The 17,135-nt window shown below is 48.0% G+C and overlaps 1 protein-coding gene across 2 annotated transcripts in view; it reads left to right on the top strand.

Moving 5' to 3' along the window:
* The first annotated feature begins 14,816 nt into the window (after positions 1–14,816).
* HDAC4 (histone deacetylase 4) overlaps positions 14,817–17,135 on the top strand; it is a 293,729-nt gene continuing 291,410 nt past the window's right edge. For both annotated transcript variants that reach the window (XM_027588588.2, XM_027588587.2), the window contains exon 1: positions 14,817–14,927. The gene's annotated coding sequence lies outside the window, so the exon portion shown is untranslated. The remainder of the gene's footprint in view (positions 14,928–17,135) is intronic.

Here is a 17,135-nt window from a genome sequence, read left to right as displayed (position 1 = left end):
GTGTGTATATATGTGTACATATATATGAAACAAAGAGGTTTTTTTCTAGAAAAACAAAAGGAAAACAGAGAAACAGTACTTCTTTGTCCCCCTGCAACCCATCTCCCACCCACACTCCCCCAACTCGCTGCTTCTCCTTGCCCATTCAAGGTGACATAGAAGGAGCTCCATCACTTTCCTTCATAAGATGGAAGCCAACCGAGGTTGGGTTTTGGTTGTTTGTTTGTTGTTTGCTTGTTTTTAAAAATTCAAGTCAGTAACTCATAGAGTGCCTGGTTCGGGTTGCTTCTCCAGTTTGCATATGAAGACAGGAGATGAAGCAGACCCGTTCTCTCCCCTCCAGCATCTCAGTGGCTGTTGCTGAGAATCTTCAGGGAAGATAAATATTCACCTATAAATAGGATGAATGGTACAGATCTGGCTTTGTCATGATGGAGAAAAAAGCCAAGAAAAATTAATTATATGTAACAAAGAAATGCTTCAGACGCCATTTGGTCTTGTGCCCTGAATAAAAATCTCCAAATGTTTCTCACTTGAATATGTTAGTGGGGAAAAAATAAAATTAAAATTAAAAATCAGATGCCCTATTGTTGAGTTTCTATAGTAGCGCAGGGTGGCTGTGAAGCACGCTCAGCGGTGGCACGGGTCTCATCCCGCGAGTCTTGGGCTGGAGGGTAAGGGTAAGTCTTGTGTAAGGACTAGAGGCTCCACGCCAGCCTCCTCTCCCCCCACCCCAGGACAGGCTCCCAGCTGTGCATAAACAGAAGGGGAAACCGTTTCCAAATGATTCCCACCTTTGGTGTATGGAGCAGAGTGATTTTTCACTTTAATAAAGGAAAGATTATTTAATTATTCCTATTCTACTAGGACATTTTAGGAAGAAAATGCCCAATGGGTCAGGATTGAAGAAAGAAAAACCAAACATATGGTGCTTATTTAAAAAAAAAAAAAAAGAGTGAATGCTTGGAACCAGCTAGACCTGAGTCCAATTTCTACCTCCATCTCTTAATAGACGTTTCTTGAATTATTCACCCAGCGGATGCTCTCAGTACCTACTACGTGCTGGGCCACATCAGTGAACATAGGATGGATCGTCTCCCCCCACGCCCCCAACCTGCATAGAATTCCCAGTCTAGACCTGTGTCCTCAGGGAGGTTCTTCTGGCCCAAGTCACCTGTCCCTCACCTGTACAATGAATAAGAGCACCTGCAGGGGAAGGTTGTCATGGGGATTCAATGGGAGAAGCCTGCCTGTGTGCTGTCTATGTCATAACCGTGCAGACATTTAAATTATGATCAGGAAGGTCTGCTAATCAGTCCAAGTTATAAGCGATGGCAATATTTTGGGGGGTCAAATGTTAAAAAGACTCACAGAATAATAAAGATATTTTCACTTAAAAGTGAAATCATGATAAAACATTATTTCTCATGGAAAGTTCCTTTCTTTTTTTTTAAGATTTTGTTTATTTGACAGAGAGAGACACAGCGAGAGAGGGAGCACAAGCAGGGGGAGTGGGAGAGGGAGAAGCAGGCTTCCCGCGGATCGGGGAGCCCACCCCGGGATCATGACCTGAGCTGAATGCAGACTCTTAACGACTGAGCCACCCACGTGCCCCGAAAGTTCCTTTCTTCTAAACAAAAATAACTCAATATGTCATGGTCACTTGAAGAGCAAAATTAACTGTTTGCCCCACATTTATATATTCATTTGAATTATCATTGTATACTGGAATAGCTTCGGTGTTTAAAAATAGAAACTGCTTGTTAGTGAAAATGTAATTTGATTTTCCTATAGAAATACCTGATTTCCATGGAGCCCATAGAAATTAACTTTTATTTAAAAAATTTTTTTTATTTATTTACTTGAGAGAGAGAGCGAGAAAGAGAGAGAAAGCATAGAGGGAACGTGAGAGGGAGAAGCAGACTCCTTCATAAGGAGAGAGCCCGATGTGGGACTCAATCCTAGGACCCTGAGATCATGACCTGAACCTAAGGCAGACGCTTCACTGACTGAACCACCCAGGCATCCCTAGAATTAACTCTTAAGACTGGTATGAATGAGAGGAAAAATCGAGAATTTAGTGGTACAACTGGTAATGCTCCTAAATATGATTTTATCTTATTTTTTAAAGATTTTATTTATTTGACAGAGACACAACAAGAGAGGGAACACAAGCAGGGGGAGTGGGAGAGGGAGAAGCAGGCCTCCTGCTGAGCAGGGAGCCTGATGCAGGGCTTGATCCCAGGACCCTGGCATCATGACCTGAGCCGAAGGCAGATGCTTAAGGACTGAGCCACCCAGGCGCCCCCTAAATATGATTTTAAAATAATGTACAATTTTTGCCTTTTCTGAATCTCAAAAATGATATTGTTCATTCAACACACATTTATAGAGGAGGGCCAGAAGCTGGGCAAATTGGAAAAAGTATAGCAATGAACAGGAGACCTGGTTCGAGAGGGCTTCTTGTCTAATGTGGAAGACAAGCATTGAATAAATAACCACCCAGTGTTTAAATACCAATAGAGTCTTCAAAGAGAAAGATTCCGTTCTTTCAAGTGTCTTCCATAATTTGATTCCTTGTGTACGTATGCATTTTATTTTGTGTGTCACTGTTAAACATTTCAAGCTTATGGAAAACAGGAAAGAGTAATGCATGAGCACACATGTGTATTTACAAGAGCTCATCCCATTTTGTTGTTGTGGAGGATCCCACTGTACGGATATACCACTGTTCCGTATGTTCATTCAACTGTTGGCAGATCTGCGGGTTGTCTCTAGTTTCTGGCTCTCAGGAATGGAGCTGCTGTGAACTTTTGTATATAGGTTTTCGTGTGAATACATCTTCATTTCTGGAGGGTGAAGACCTGGGAGTAAGATCACAGGTCATATGATAAGTATATGTTTACCTTTGGGAACAAAAATTGTAAAATCGTGTTTTGGAGTGGCCGTTCCATTTTGCATTCCCACAGACCACATGTGAGCGCTACATCCCTACCAGTGTTCACTGTTTTCACCACTTTTCACATCGGCCACTCAAACAGGTGTGAAGTGGTATCTCATTGTGGGTTAACGTGCGTTTCCCTGATGGCTAATGCTGTTGAACAATGTTGCCAAATTTGTTAATATTTTCCTTCATGGCTTATGCCATTTAATTTTCTATGTAAGAAATCTTTAAAAGAAGTCCTTCCATGGATCATAAAACTATCCATCCCATATGTACTTCTAAAACATTAAAGTTTTGCTTTTCACAAATAGATTTTTTTTCTAGCAAGTTTATGGGTTTGATGTGAGACAGGAATTGTATTTTTTTTTCCAGTGTGGTTAACCATTTGCCCAAGCATCAATTATTTAGTAGTGCTTATCCCCTGCTCTGTAATGCAATCTCTGTCCCAGATCAAGTTTCCATACACATTTGTCTGACTCTATTCTGTTACACTGCTCTATCCTTGAGCCAAGACCACATGGTCGAATTCCTAAAGCTTAGAAGAGATCTTGACATCTGGTAAATACACCTTCCCCCACCACCATGTACTTATCAAAATTGCCTTGCCTATGCTGGGCTCTTTGCTTTTCAATGATTTTTCAGAAACAACTTGCCAAAAAATTACATTGAAGTTATAAAATACATTGGGGAGAATAGCCGATTTTACAGTTTTGAGTTTCCCCATCCATGGACATGGTATTCATTTAATACAAGGTGCCATTAAGTAAAAGATGCACCATTATTTTGTGTGGTATGAAGAGGGAAAAAGTGCTGACAATTGATCAATGACTTATGACACAGCCAAGGCGCCCTCAATTTTCAGACATATCCAATTTCTGAGATGTTAAAGTAAAAAAAAATGCATATTCCTGAATTGATGAAATTTGGTCTATGTTTCCAGTTATTTGGGTACTTTTTTAGTATCTTTCAATAAAGTTCCATAGTTGTCTCCATAAATATCTACACAACTTTTGTTAGGTCAATCCCTAGGTATCATGAGGTTTTTGCATCGTCAGTGATATCTTCTTTATGATTCTGAGTGTTTCCAGCTGGCAATCACACAATCAATTTTGAAATTGACACAATCAATTTTGAAATATGGATCTTATACACAGCAGTCTTGCTGGGCTCTCTTATTGGTTCCAATAGTTTGCCTATAGATGTTCTTGGAGTTATCTTTTTGTAATAGGTTTCTAACTTAATCACAATTTGGTAAAAGAAGGTGGTCGGTTAGGTATTGGTTCTTTGGAACATGTTGAGATCTGCTTTGTGGTCTAGAAAGTGGCCATGGGCACGTTTGTAAATGTTCTATATAGAACATGTTTGCTATTTCAGAGTGCAGAATTCTTTCAGTATGGGAACATGAGTTCATAAACTTGTTAATTTTATGATTCAAATCTTGTATATCAGTTACTGAAAGATAGTATTTTCCACTAGTGTGGGTTTATAAATTTCTCCTGGGAACTTTTCAAATTTTTGCTCTATATTGTTTTGAGTCCAAATTAAAGATGCAAAAGCTTAAACCGATATATCTCCCTGACAGATTGTCCCTCTTGCCAATAGGTAGTGGCCACCTTTGCCTCTAATACACTCTTTCCTTACAGTTGATTTTAACCAATATTATAATAACAGGGACTTCCTTTGATTAGTGTTGACCGAGAACATCGTTTTTTTGCCCCTACAGACTATCAACTTTTCATGTTTGGGGCTATCATTTATAAACAGTAGGAAGAAGGATTGTATTTTTAAACCCAAACTGACAATGTCTTTAACTGGAAAATTTAGTTTGTTTATATTCACTGTGGTAACTGATCTACTCAGATTTAGTTCCCAGTGTTATTCTGGGTTTTCTCTTTAACCTGCTCTTTAATCTTATTCCCTACATGTTATTAGGATGATCGTTTTTCTTTCCATCTTTCCTTCCTTTCTTCTCCTGGGCCCCTCACTGCCATGTAAGTTGTCCATTTCTATTTCAAGTCTTTCCATGCTTTCTTTAAAATTTGTAACAAGCACTTTTTGCTTAACAAAAGCTAAAGTTAAACTCCCAGACAATACAAGGATCTTAAAATGCTTAACCTCCAATGTCCCTGCTGCCTTACCAGCTCCACCTAGTTATTATACACCAGAAAGCATCTGTCATTTTATTTTATACTTATTGTTTGCTAGAGCTCATACTTAGCATGAGCTTAGATTTACTTGCACATTTACAATTTCTCTGCTCAGCATTTTCTTTCAGCTGACTTGGCCGGGGACACTCCCTTCTGAGCGCTACCAGAAAAAATCTTGGCCAGGGCAGGGGGGCATGTTGAGGGGCTTTCCTCTTGGCCTTTCCTACCGTGATAACTGTTATTCCACAGGCGAGGGAATGAAAGCAGGGTCTTTGGTGTCTGCTAAGTATATCCATTCCAAGCTGAAACTAAAGTTGACAAATTGAAAGAATTCTGAACTCTTAAATTAGCAAACACATTTTTTTTCCAGGCATATATGAAACATTTACGACCACTGGCCATGGCCACATACTAGGCCACAAAACAAATGTTAATGCGTACCGCGAATTAATACCATCCATACTTGGGGGCTGGGGAAATGATCACAGGTTGGGTCTGCAAACCCTTTGGACCCCCTGGGAGACAGATGTGCTGCATTTGGAAGAACTCCTATGTGGCTCCTCCATTCTCTCCTCCTGAAATGCCTCCTTTAGATCTGATGCCACAGGAGCAGGGCTGGAGGTGAGGATTCTTGTGCAAATTGTTTATGGAAGGATTGCTCTCAGGAGAAGGGAGGGTCAGCAGGACACAGGGCAGGGGAGGAGCCAAGCAAGTTAGAGTTAGACTCAGGCCTTGGTTCAGCCCCATCCTGCGGGGGTTCAGAAGTGTGCTTAGAGTAGCATGGGGGCTGGTCTTGTCTATCCCTGTCAGTCAGACATCCCTGGAGGGGGCCCCCTGGGAGGCAAGGGGTACCCTCACAAGCCTTTCCAGGTGAGCTGATTCCCTTGACCAAGGACAACTCTCTGGAGAAGGATGCAGCTGTGAGCCTTAGCAGGCAACTCTTATAGCAGCAGGGGTTGGGGCCCCCTCGAGTGGAGGAGGTGGGCTCAGGGCACCAGTGTGGCCCCCACTTTCCTACAGGATGTTAGCTTCTCCCTCCTTATCTCTCTGGTCTTCGTTTGCATAATTTCCTCAGATCTGGCTTCCAGTTTGCAGAGAAGAACATTTTCTGTTATTCCTACTATGCTCTTATGTTTCTCACTGCATTTTTAAGTTCAATGGCTACATTCTTCATGTCTAGAGGTTTTACTTGTTTTTTAAAAACTCATCTTTTCTGGGGCACCTGGGTGGCTCAGTCAGTTAAGCGTCTGCCTTTGTGTTTTGTTGTTTTTTTTAATTTTTATTTTATTTTATTATGTTATGTTAATCACCATACAATACAACATTAGTTTTTGTTTTAATTTTTATTGTTATGTTAATCACCATACATTACATCATTAGTTCTTGATGTAGTGTTCCATGATTCATTGTTTGTGCATAACACCCAGTGCTCCACGCAGAATGTGCCCTCTTTAATACCCATCATCAGACTAACCCATCCCCCCACCCCCCTCCCCTCTAGAACCCTCAGTTTGTTTTTCAGAGTCCATCGTCTCTCATGGTTCGTCTCCCCCTCCGACTTACTCCCCTTCATTCTTCCCCTCCTGCTATCTTCTTCTTTTTCTTTTTTCTTAACATATGTTGCATTATTTTACAATACAACATTAGTTTTTGATGGTAGTGATCCACAGCTGGCTCAGGTCATGATCCCAGGGTCCTGCTCCCTGCTCAGCGGGGGAGGGGGGTCCACTTCTCCCTCTGCCCCTCCCCCCTCAAATGAATACATAAAATCTTTAAAAAAAACCCTCATCATTTCTTTTACCTATAGCCTTATTCTTTTGTTACGTATTCAATTCTTCCTTAACTTCCTTAGACATTTCTAGCATATGTACATTAAACTCTTGTATATTATCTCAGTTTCTCAGGGGGATGGGGAGAAAATTTGATCCTGCTTTTTGTTTCTCTGCTGACTCTTGCCCATGGTGAACTACTTCCTTCGGGTTTTATAATTTTAGTTGTGAGCTCATTTTGAGTGAGGCTTTATCTGTGGGCTGAGGGTGTTTCCCTTGTTAGAGTTGTTTGCTTCTGCCAGACACCCCAAGAGTATCCCATACCTGGACTACTTTTCATGTGACTTTGTTGGCCCGAGGGTTCCCAGACCCTGCAGGTCTCATGAACTCAAATCCAACTGAGGGCAGCTGCACAACCTTGCATCATCCAACCATGAGTTCTTTGCACCCAGGCTTCTGATCACTACCAGAAAAAACAGGCCACGTGGCTTGATGTCATTATAAAGACACAGCCTTGGACTCTGGCTGGGTCCTCGGGACGACTGAGCAACCGTTTTTATAGCCCTGCTCGGCTCGCATTTCAGTACCCCACCAAAGTTTCCAGCAGGCATGGCTCATAACAGGAATATTCAGTGATGCTGGCTGCTGTTATTACTAGCCCGTCCTGACTCCCGTGTCTCAGCTGTGAGCATATCTATTATATAATGAGGTTGAAATCCTCGCCACCTGCCCCACACCTAGAAACATGTCTGTATCTGAGCGCACACGCCCCTCCTCCCTTTTAGAGTCTTCTCCTGGTTAAGCTTTCTTCTGCCTGGGCTTTTCAGCACCTCCCTTAGCCCAGAGCAAGAGCATGGCCTGGGCTCATGCTCTCCAGCACCTACCTGCTCCCCTAGCATATCCTTCTCCCGAGTGAGAAGTCTGTGGGGCCCCGGCTCCCTGTTCTAGGTCCTGCTCCACGTAACTGGGGCCCGTGAGTCCCTGTCCAAACGGCCAGAACCCATTTCGTGAACCCATGCAGGGGCCCCTTCCTCAGCCCATCCCTCCAAAGGTAGCTGGCACCACAGGGCTGCCACCCTCAGGGCTGAGGGACGCCGAGGGTGCTGGAGAGGGGAGAGCTCAGTACAGTGGGCTGGGGTGGCCAGAGTGTGGAAGTAAAGCACCCTCAGGTGTGTCATGGAGCCAGAGGTAGGAAGAGAAAGGGGGCAAGCCAGGGCCAAGGGGGTGGCATGGCAGGGGAGGGGAATGACTTGAAATTCCAGTTACGGAGCAAGGGACATGTGATTTGTGCACCTGCCTGAGCCCCTTGCCACAGGACCACATGTTAGGGATGGTCTGGTACTCCTGTCCCCTCTTCCAGGTTGCCCTCTGGGGCCACCTCAGGCCACTGATATGCAGGAGTCTCCTGCATGGGGACAAAATACAATCCTTCCCCCACATCTTCCCCTCCTGGCTCCCTGGGTGACCACGTGGTTTATCATTCACAGCCAGACACCCTGGGTCTGAGGGGCTGCTACAAGTGATGTCACCAGGATGATGGGTGACCCTAGCCTCTTGGCTGCCTGCCTGCCTGGCGCGGACTTGCAGTTCTGAAGTGGGCCCTCCCATCCCAGCCACTGCTGCGGGGGCTCTGCTGACACCCCCCAAAGCTCCTGGCTTGGCCTAAGTGCCTTTGGTCTCCTGCCCCAGAATTTCTCTGATGCTCAGGGTAGTTGCTCCTGGGACTCTCTTGGGACTTGGGCTCGCCTGACCTGCAAGTGTGGGGACTTCTCACCCGGGGGGTTAACCCTGACTCAACGCCCCCGCCCCAACTCCTTCCCCCAGGTGGACAGTTCTGGCCAGCTGGGTTATGCAGCCTGGCATTGGCCCTCCCTCCTGCCTGTCGTGGCTCTAACTCGCCAAGCCATCATTCTTGCCCCTGGGCTCACACTCCCAAGCCCTGCGTGACTTCGGCTGTGCGGGACGCAGGCTAAGACACTTTGCAGCTGAATTCGTCAGAACACAAGGCTGCTCAAACTTACTTTCTCACCTCTCCTTCCCTCCGTGTGCTGCTTCCCCGAGAGCGTCCCTGGTGGCCTGGCCTCCAGGCGTGGCCCCCTTTCTCCACCGCTTTCCACACCTTCCCTCCTGCTCACACCCGGCCCTCCTCCCTGGTCTCATCACCTCCGGACCTCAGCTCCTTCCCATATGCTGATGACCTCAACGTTTTATCTCAAAAAACATAACCGATGAAAACAAAACAAACAAGACCGTCATCTTTGGTAGCTCTTGACTGTCTGCCCAGTCAAGGTCGGCTCCACCTCATCGGGCCTCCAGGCCCAGAACCTGGGCGGCAGGAGCTTCATACCGGGTGCTTCCCCTGTTCCTACCCTGACCAGTCTCTGCTGCCTCCATCTGAACTTGGCAGAGCCTCTCCCCACCTGCCCGACAGCCCTGCACACCAGTGACCGGCCCACTGACCCCCTCGGCTACTCGCCCTACAGCTTCCTTAGTTCACTTCAGATCCTGTCAGAGATTTCTCTTTTATACAAAAGAAATCCATGCTCACTGGGGAACTGAGAAAGCTGCGATGAGCAAAGAGAGAACAATGGTGTCTCATCTCCCTGCGTACTCAGAAGGAAGCACGGGGACGTTCTGAGGGGCGTCTTCCTGTCTTTTCTATGTCTATACATGTTTTCATTTATAAAGACTGTGCCATGCTGTAATGAGGTTCTGTAGTCTTCCTTTTCACTTAAAACTAATGTGGGTTTCTTTCCGTGATATTAACTCTATTTTTGGAAACTTGGAGATAGATATTCCTTTGTCTGTATGGTTATGTACCCAAATTGATGTATCTTGCAATCATTGTTGCTGTGAATCTTTTTAGCTAAATCATTATCAACATCGATATTTATTCCATCAGAATGAAGTTCTATAAGTGAAATCAGTAGGCGAAAGAACATGCGAAACGTTAAGGTTTTCTGTCCGTGTCTCCTTAAGCGGCTGTCTCAAAGTTTCCACGAGTTGACAATCACTGTTAACGCGTGTTTATTCCTCCACATATGCTCTTATAAATAACCTGTCCTATTTCCTTTATTATTAGGGAACAGAACGTTTAGTCATGTTCATTGGGCATTTCTCCTTTTGTGTGTGCTGTTCACGTCTCTGCCTCTGTGGTGTTCGCTTCATTGTCAGCTTGAAAGCCCTCTCACTGTGAAAGAGATTAAGCCTTTATGCAACATGATGCAAATACTAGGCTCCAGTCATTTATCTCTAACATTTATTTATGTTTTGGATGCACCGGGAGGTTCCATCCCTGTCCCCCCCCCAACACACACACACTGGGGTAGCTGCCGCCTCCACTATTTCTTTCCCTTGAGGTAAAATCTCCCCAAGAAGGGCACAACTCTTAAATTCAAAGAGTTCTGACACCTGTTTACTCCAGTGTGCTTTCCACCCCCATAGAGATGTGGATCATCTCCTTGGCCTGAGAACTTCTTTGCCGGGTTTTCCCCACCCACACCCTCAGAGAGAACCAGACCTCGGATTCCTAATCCCAGAGATCCTTTAGGCTGGTGCCTGAATTTCATATTAATGGAGTCATATAGCAGATAGTCTTTTGTATGGGACTTGTATATTTTTGATGTTGATTCATGTGTCTCAGCAGTTCATTCTCTTTTATTGTTGGTAATACTCCCTTGTATGACTATGCCGCCTTTGAAACTTATCTTTCTTTGCTGGTTTTTTATTTTTATTTTTTTAAATTTTATTTTATTATGTTATGTTAGTCACCATACAGTACATCATTAGTTTTTGATGTAGTGTTCCATGATTCATTGCTTCCATATAACACCCAGGGCTCCACGCAGTACATGCCCTCCTCAATACCCATCACTGGGCTGATTATACCTCAAATTTTACTTGCAACATAGTCAAATTTATTAGTATTTCCCTGTACAATTGTTGGTGGTATTCCTTCTATAATCCTATGGAAATGTCCACCAACAGATTTTTCTTAGTCCTTTCATGGCTTTTCTTGTTCAATACTTAAGTCTTCATCTGATGAGGTAGGAATCCAACTTTTTACTCTTTTCTTCAGATGATTAGCAGGTGCCCTTACCACATTGCTTTCTCCCTGATTTGAGAAGCCACCTTTATGTGTTTTAAATCCTCACAGGGAAGACGTTCCAAATGCTTGCCCGTTGCTATGACACAGGCATTGAGCAGCCTGGAAAGGGGCCCGCCAGGAGGAGGAGCTGGGACAGACGCACCACGTGCTGGCCACATCTCAGCTTGGGGCTGCAGCTTTACGTTCCGTGACTTTCCATTGATCTTGGCCAGTGCCACGTTGCTTTCATTATGGAGCCTCGGTGATAGGTTCTGTTTTCTGGGAGCGCTTTCCCCCCCATTACTCTTCTTATTTTGACTGTTCTCAAATGTTTATTCTTCCAGGTGAACGGTTCCACCATTGGTCACGCCCCACGAAGTTCCACTGGGGTCGAATGTTACACGTAGGTATTTAAAATGTTCTTTTGCTAATGTGATTGGGAATTTTCCATCATGTTTTTCTAATGCACATAAAGTGCTAACCACAATGCCTGCCACATAGCAAAACTCGATAAATAGTAGCATTTATAATTATTGATTGAATGTACATCTGAAAGCCACTGGATTTTTTTTTTTTTTGTATATTTATAATTGGCTACTCTATTGAACTTCTAGATTTATTTTTTATTTGAGTCTTTGGGGGGCTGTTTTTATTTTTGATTGAAAGATTTGTTTCCTTCACTTATCACTGGGATTAATTTTCTTTCTGAAACAAAACCCTCTCGAGTTTGGGACTCTCTGTAAAATGCCTTCGTATGAAGCCCCAAGTGGATGTTGCCTGGTGTTCGGACTGTTACTCCATCTTCCCCGTCGGCTTCAGTGTTAGAGACCTTCTTTCTCTGTGCACACCTCTACTATCCTAATCCTTCCTACTGGCCGTAAATGGTCTCCTTCAGCCAGACATTCCCTCAGAGACCAAGAGCAGACACAGCTGCTCAGGCTCCCAAGCTCTTCTCCAGAAAAGGTGAGTGCGGTTCTTGCCTCGCTCTTTGGAGAAGCTCTCAGAACTGCAGGGGAGGCTCATTGGCACATCACAATGCGACTACACGTCCCTCTGAATGCAATTCTACCTTTCCACTAATCCCACCTCGGATTAGACCCCAGAACTCTTCCATGTGACTGTTTCTCCAGGCACGTATCTCTTATTTTGTATTTGTAAAATTAATTTTACTAGACTTGTATGAATTTCCCCCGCATTTTGATTATTATATACTTTTAATAATCCGTGAAACAACTTTGTAACTTAATTTTTATCATATGAATATTACTCAGCCCCAGATTCTGTCTCACCTTACAGGAACATTTGATAAATGTACCTCTTCTGTCATCAGCCAGGTCACTAGAGGTAATTTTCTTCAGCTATGTCTTTGGTTTTAAAATTCTATAATTCACCATTCACTTGCTTCAAAGTTACGCTATCTTAGGATAGGCATTTCTACTTCAAATGCCCAAGGTTTTCTAATCATTACTTATTTCAATATATTTAAAATACTGTAAAATTGTGCCTTTTCACTTTGAAAATTCAATTTTTACTGACATAGCTACGTTTTTTCCTCTGGGCGTCAATGATCAAGAACATTAAACCAATCTCTGCTCATTTCTAAAAAGAAAGGCCCTCAAAATAAGCAAACACATCTCTGCCAGCACCCCACAGGCCAGCTTTGTCACAGATACCCCATCAGATTTCACCTCTGTCCGTCTCCAGGATTATCCTAAGATTGATAATCAAACTGACTTGTTTTCGGATTTTAAGTTCTGGAGCCTTGACAGAACCCGCCCTCCCCCACTCCAGTTCCTCAATACTACAAATACCATAAGGCAGTGCTTTTCATTACAACAGAAAAGCTACTTTTCTCTTCTGAAAAAGCATCTGGGCCATAAAGCTTGGAAAGGTTGAGGTTTCAACGGATGAGTGAAAGGTATCGGCCTTTGTTAGGTGATGACGGGCATTGAGGGAGCCCATGGTGGGGGAGCGCAGGCCTGCCCTGGCCTCCTCTCATCCAGCAGGTGATTCCCGAGGACCTAATCACTGCCTGCGACTTCTCCATAGATTTTTCTCTGTCACGACCAAGGTCTCAAGCTGGGTCACGTTCCTGTTGCACGGGACCCCCCTGTATCTCTTCACGTGCACTTCAGTACAATCCCAGGGTCCAGGTGCACGTCAGCAGAGCCTGAACAGTAAGGACATTTTGGCACTTTAAGGAAAAAACAAAAACCAAAACACCTTGGATTCGGTTAAATGATCTCTCGAGAGTCTGCTTTCTAGGAAAGAAGCTGCTTTAGTGATGAGACAACGTATTTAACGAAATTTGATTATTGAGATCTCAAGTTTTTGGAGTCACTAGTTTGGGTTCTGAAACATCTGGACAGGTTTCAAAGTATCCTGCCGGGTACAAAGTTTAACGGACGCAAACTAACTGTAGAGCCCCTTTAATGAGGACACAGCTGCCATCCCGCACTTTCACCAGAGAAAGCGCGTTACAGACTGAACCGTCCGAGGCCGACGCAGGTGCGCACGCCCGGCCCCCGGGGGGCACCCGCACACTTGCCGCAGGTGCTCCTTCCCGCTGGGCGACCCACGCGACTCGAGCGCAGGAGGCGCGCCGACGCGGCAAGGCCAAGTACACTGCTGCTGAGAACACTGCTGCAGGTCGGGGGTGGTGGCCGGGGACCCTGCGCGCCCAACGACCGACAGCCCGCGGGGTGTCCAGGGCCCGGCGGGACTCGAAGCGGCCACTCGACACAGACCGAGGTAGCCCGACCCGGCAGCTTTGAGCGCGGAGCACTCAGCGCGGCGCGGCCAACCCGGACCACCGCACGCCCTAGGACTCGCCGGCGGCGCAGGCGCGGCGGGCCCGCCTCCCGCCTCCCGCCCCCCACCCCGGGAAGACCAGCCGGCCGGCGCCCTCCGCCCCGAGCCCCGGAGGTCGCCTTCCCGCCGCGGGGCAGGGCGGGGCCCCCCGCGCCTGCGCACTCGTCCTCCGCACCGCCCGTGCGTCTCTGGGAGCACGCCGCACCACGTGACCGCCGCTAGTACCCAAGATGGAGGCCGCGGCCAGGCCCGATCGGCCCCCTGCCTCAGCCTGCGCACAAGTGTGCGCCCGCTAGGCGCTCAGGCACGCGGTCCCGACCACTAGGCCGGCGCCCAACAGCTCTTCGGGGCTGCGGAATGGAGCTCGCTAGGGCGAAGGCCCACGTTTACAATCACAACACGCCCGGCTCCCTGCGCTTTCTCAACCGCGAAGCGCCCAGCCGCTGGCGCCTGGAGCGTCCTTCGGTCGCCCCGCCCCCTAGGACTGGCATCTCGGGCAGCCAATGGGGTCCAGGACGTGTGCTGGAAGGCGGGCAGAGGTGGAGCATCCCTGCCGTTTGTAGGGCGTCTGGCCTGGCGGTTGGTGGCCGCGGGACGAGGGGCGGGAGCACACGGGGCGGTACCCGGGGCCCCAGTGGGCCAATGGACGGACGGCCGGGCGGCCAGGGAGGGCGGCAGGAGGGCGGGGCCGAGCCGTAATTGACGATCTCGTCGTTAGAAATCGGGCAGGAGGGAGGGGCCCGGGAGGGGAGGTGATGCAAGGCTGGCGCAGCCAATGGCTGCAGAGCCGCCGGCTGGGGGGCGGGGCCGGGGCGGCTGACGGGCGTCGGGCGTGGCCTATCAGCGCCCGGCTCCGTGCTGGAGGGGGGAGCGGCATCATGGTTCAACGTGGGTCAATTTTTTGTGAATGAGGAGGGGAGGTTGTGGGGCCGCCGCCGCGGAGCACCGTCCCCGCCGCCGCCCGCGCCCGAGCCCGCGCGCCCGCCCGCCCGCGCCGCCGCCTCAGCAGCCTGGGCCCGGCGCGCCGCGGCCGCGTCCCCGCTGTCGCCGCCGCCCGAGCGCCCGCCCGCCCGCCGCCGGCGGTGGTGGTGGCGGCGCAGGCTGAGGAGATGCGGCTCGGAGCGCCCGCGCGGGGCTAGAGCGCCCGCCCCGCCGCCGCCGCCGCCGCGGTAAGCGCAGCCCCGGCCGGGCCCCGGCCCGCGGGCCATTGTCCGCCCCCCGCCCGCCCCCCCTCCGCCCGCAGGCCGCCGGCCCCACGCCCCCCCACCCCCCTCGCCGCCGGCCCGGCAGGTGGACGCCCGGGTCCGCGCCCCGGCCCCGGCCCGTGCGCCAGGCCGCGCGTGGCGCCCAGCCCGTGGGTTTTCCGGAGCGGGAGCCCGAGCCCGTCCTGGACCCTTCCCCGCAGCCCGGCGGCTGCGGCCCGGCCAGGACGGCCGGCTGGCCTCCGGGGGGGAGGGGGGAGCACGCGCCGGGCGCCCGCCCAGGCCGAGCCCTTGGCAGGTGGGCCGGGGGCGCCCGGAGTCGGGCCGGCGCCGTTTATGTAACTTTGTCCAGGGCTGTGAGTTTGCAGAAAAACGTCCCTCCCCGGGGCTCTCGGCGCGGGTGCCCCGGTCCGTGACGGGAGGGGTGGGGGTGCTGCCCGCGACCCCGGCTGGGTGCCTGCAAGGGTTTCCACAGGCCGGGATGTGGCCCCGTCCTGCCCAGATGGTGGGAGCCGCGTTTCCCGGCATTGCAAAAACACACCACGGGATTATAAGCAAATTATCTCGTATTTACATTTAACGTTGAAATATTTGACACTGTTACAGCACGAGACCGCGCGTATCAGTTGGAAAGGCCGGGGGTGGAACCCAGTGTACTCATTTAATGCACATCAAAAATTTGTAATAACTTGCAGCAGCTGATATGAGTGTTTTCTTTATTGCATGTTGTAAATTGACCTGCTGTGACACAATTTTCAAATAAAGCGTTGCAGAAATTAAACTTAAGTTATTTTAAAAACTAATGACTTTCTTAACTAAATCTTAATTGCATTACTGTAGAGACCTACCTAATTGCTTGCTGAGAGCAGCGCTGCCTGCCCTCGGTGACGGAGGAAGGGGCCTGGGCAGTTACTTTGCTTCCTCTCTTTGCTCTACTCTGGCTTTTCTGTTTATTCCCACAAACCACCTAAGCATGGAAGGCCTGGAAGTAAACATGTAAACAGCTCTCACCCAGCGCCAGCCCAGCAAGATTCGGGGAATGCTGGTGGGTTTGCCCCTTGGCCTGGTTTCACTTTTTCTTTTGTAATATGATCGTGGTTGCTTGGAGTTTTAATTGCCTGTGATAATTTCGCGCATTACGTTAGGGATCGTCCTATGAAACTGATGTGGTTTCAGAATTGAGCCAGGGAAGGTGGTGGTTGGTGGTGATCGGGAAGAGGAAGGAGAGACATCGAATCAGGAAAACTCAGCTGCTTGTACACGAATATACACTCCAGCAATTACAAAGCAACAAAAGTTATTGCAGAATTTTGCAGTAACTATGGCAACACAATTACTCTATTATAATTGGAAATGCAAAATGCCACCCTGTTAGAAGTTTCATCAGAATGGAGTTTTGGATATCAAAAATAGGCAAGATTTAATTTTTTTTTTCAGGTAGCTCCTGAGAATTCTAAAATCTGTGTTCAATTATCTATTTTTAAGACTGATCAAGCTTTCCCAGATATTCTACTCCCTTGGATCTGTGGCATCTTTCCCCAGAATTCACATTTGTGTGGGAGGGAAGTATTTTCCTGCCTTAAAACCACACACCCTGACACATTGTAAGACTTCTATAGCGTTCTGTGTTCTGGGCTTTTATTTTAAAGATCAAATACCCTCCTAAAGAGAGCGGTAATCAATCAATCAGAAGAGGAGCAGGATTTATGCAGCGGGCAGATGTAACACTGCCCTCTTTAGGGTTAGTTCATTCTCTTGCAAGCTGGCAGTGGGGGAGCCCTGGGGCTAGGGGGGGATGTGGGGGGGCGGGCGGATGACTGTGGACTCCAGTAGGCCTGGATGGCCTAGAGACCAAGGACAGATGTGGCCAAAGCAGCCCTGAGCCAGAATGTTCTGTGGTCAGCAGCTTCACAGCCCCACAAAATCAAGCTGTCCAAATACCATGCTCTCAGAGGCCTTGGGGGCTGTTGCTGTAGCAAGGTCAACAGAGCGGCATGGCACCCTGGTCATGTGCATCTGGAGTGGCCGATCTTGACTTCAGCGGTCAGAAACCTGCTTTATAAGGCTGCCCCTCTTGGTGTTTACCAGGGGGACTCTAGTTCTGGAAGTTTCCACACGTTGTGGGGTTGCTGCAGTTTAATTTCGTTATAACTCTTTCCTTTTAACTACTGCATA

The sequence above is a fragment of the Zalophus californianus genome, chromosome 3, assembly GCF_009762305.2.
Source record: "Zalophus californianus isolate mZalCal1 chromosome 3, mZalCal1.pri.v2, whole genome shotgun sequence".
Taxonomy (NCBI): Eukaryota; Metazoa; Chordata; class Mammalia; order Carnivora; family Otariidae; genus Zalophus; species Zalophus californianus.
The sequence above is the reverse complement of the archived record's forward strand: the minus strand, read 5'-3'. Positions and strand labels throughout refer to the sequence as shown.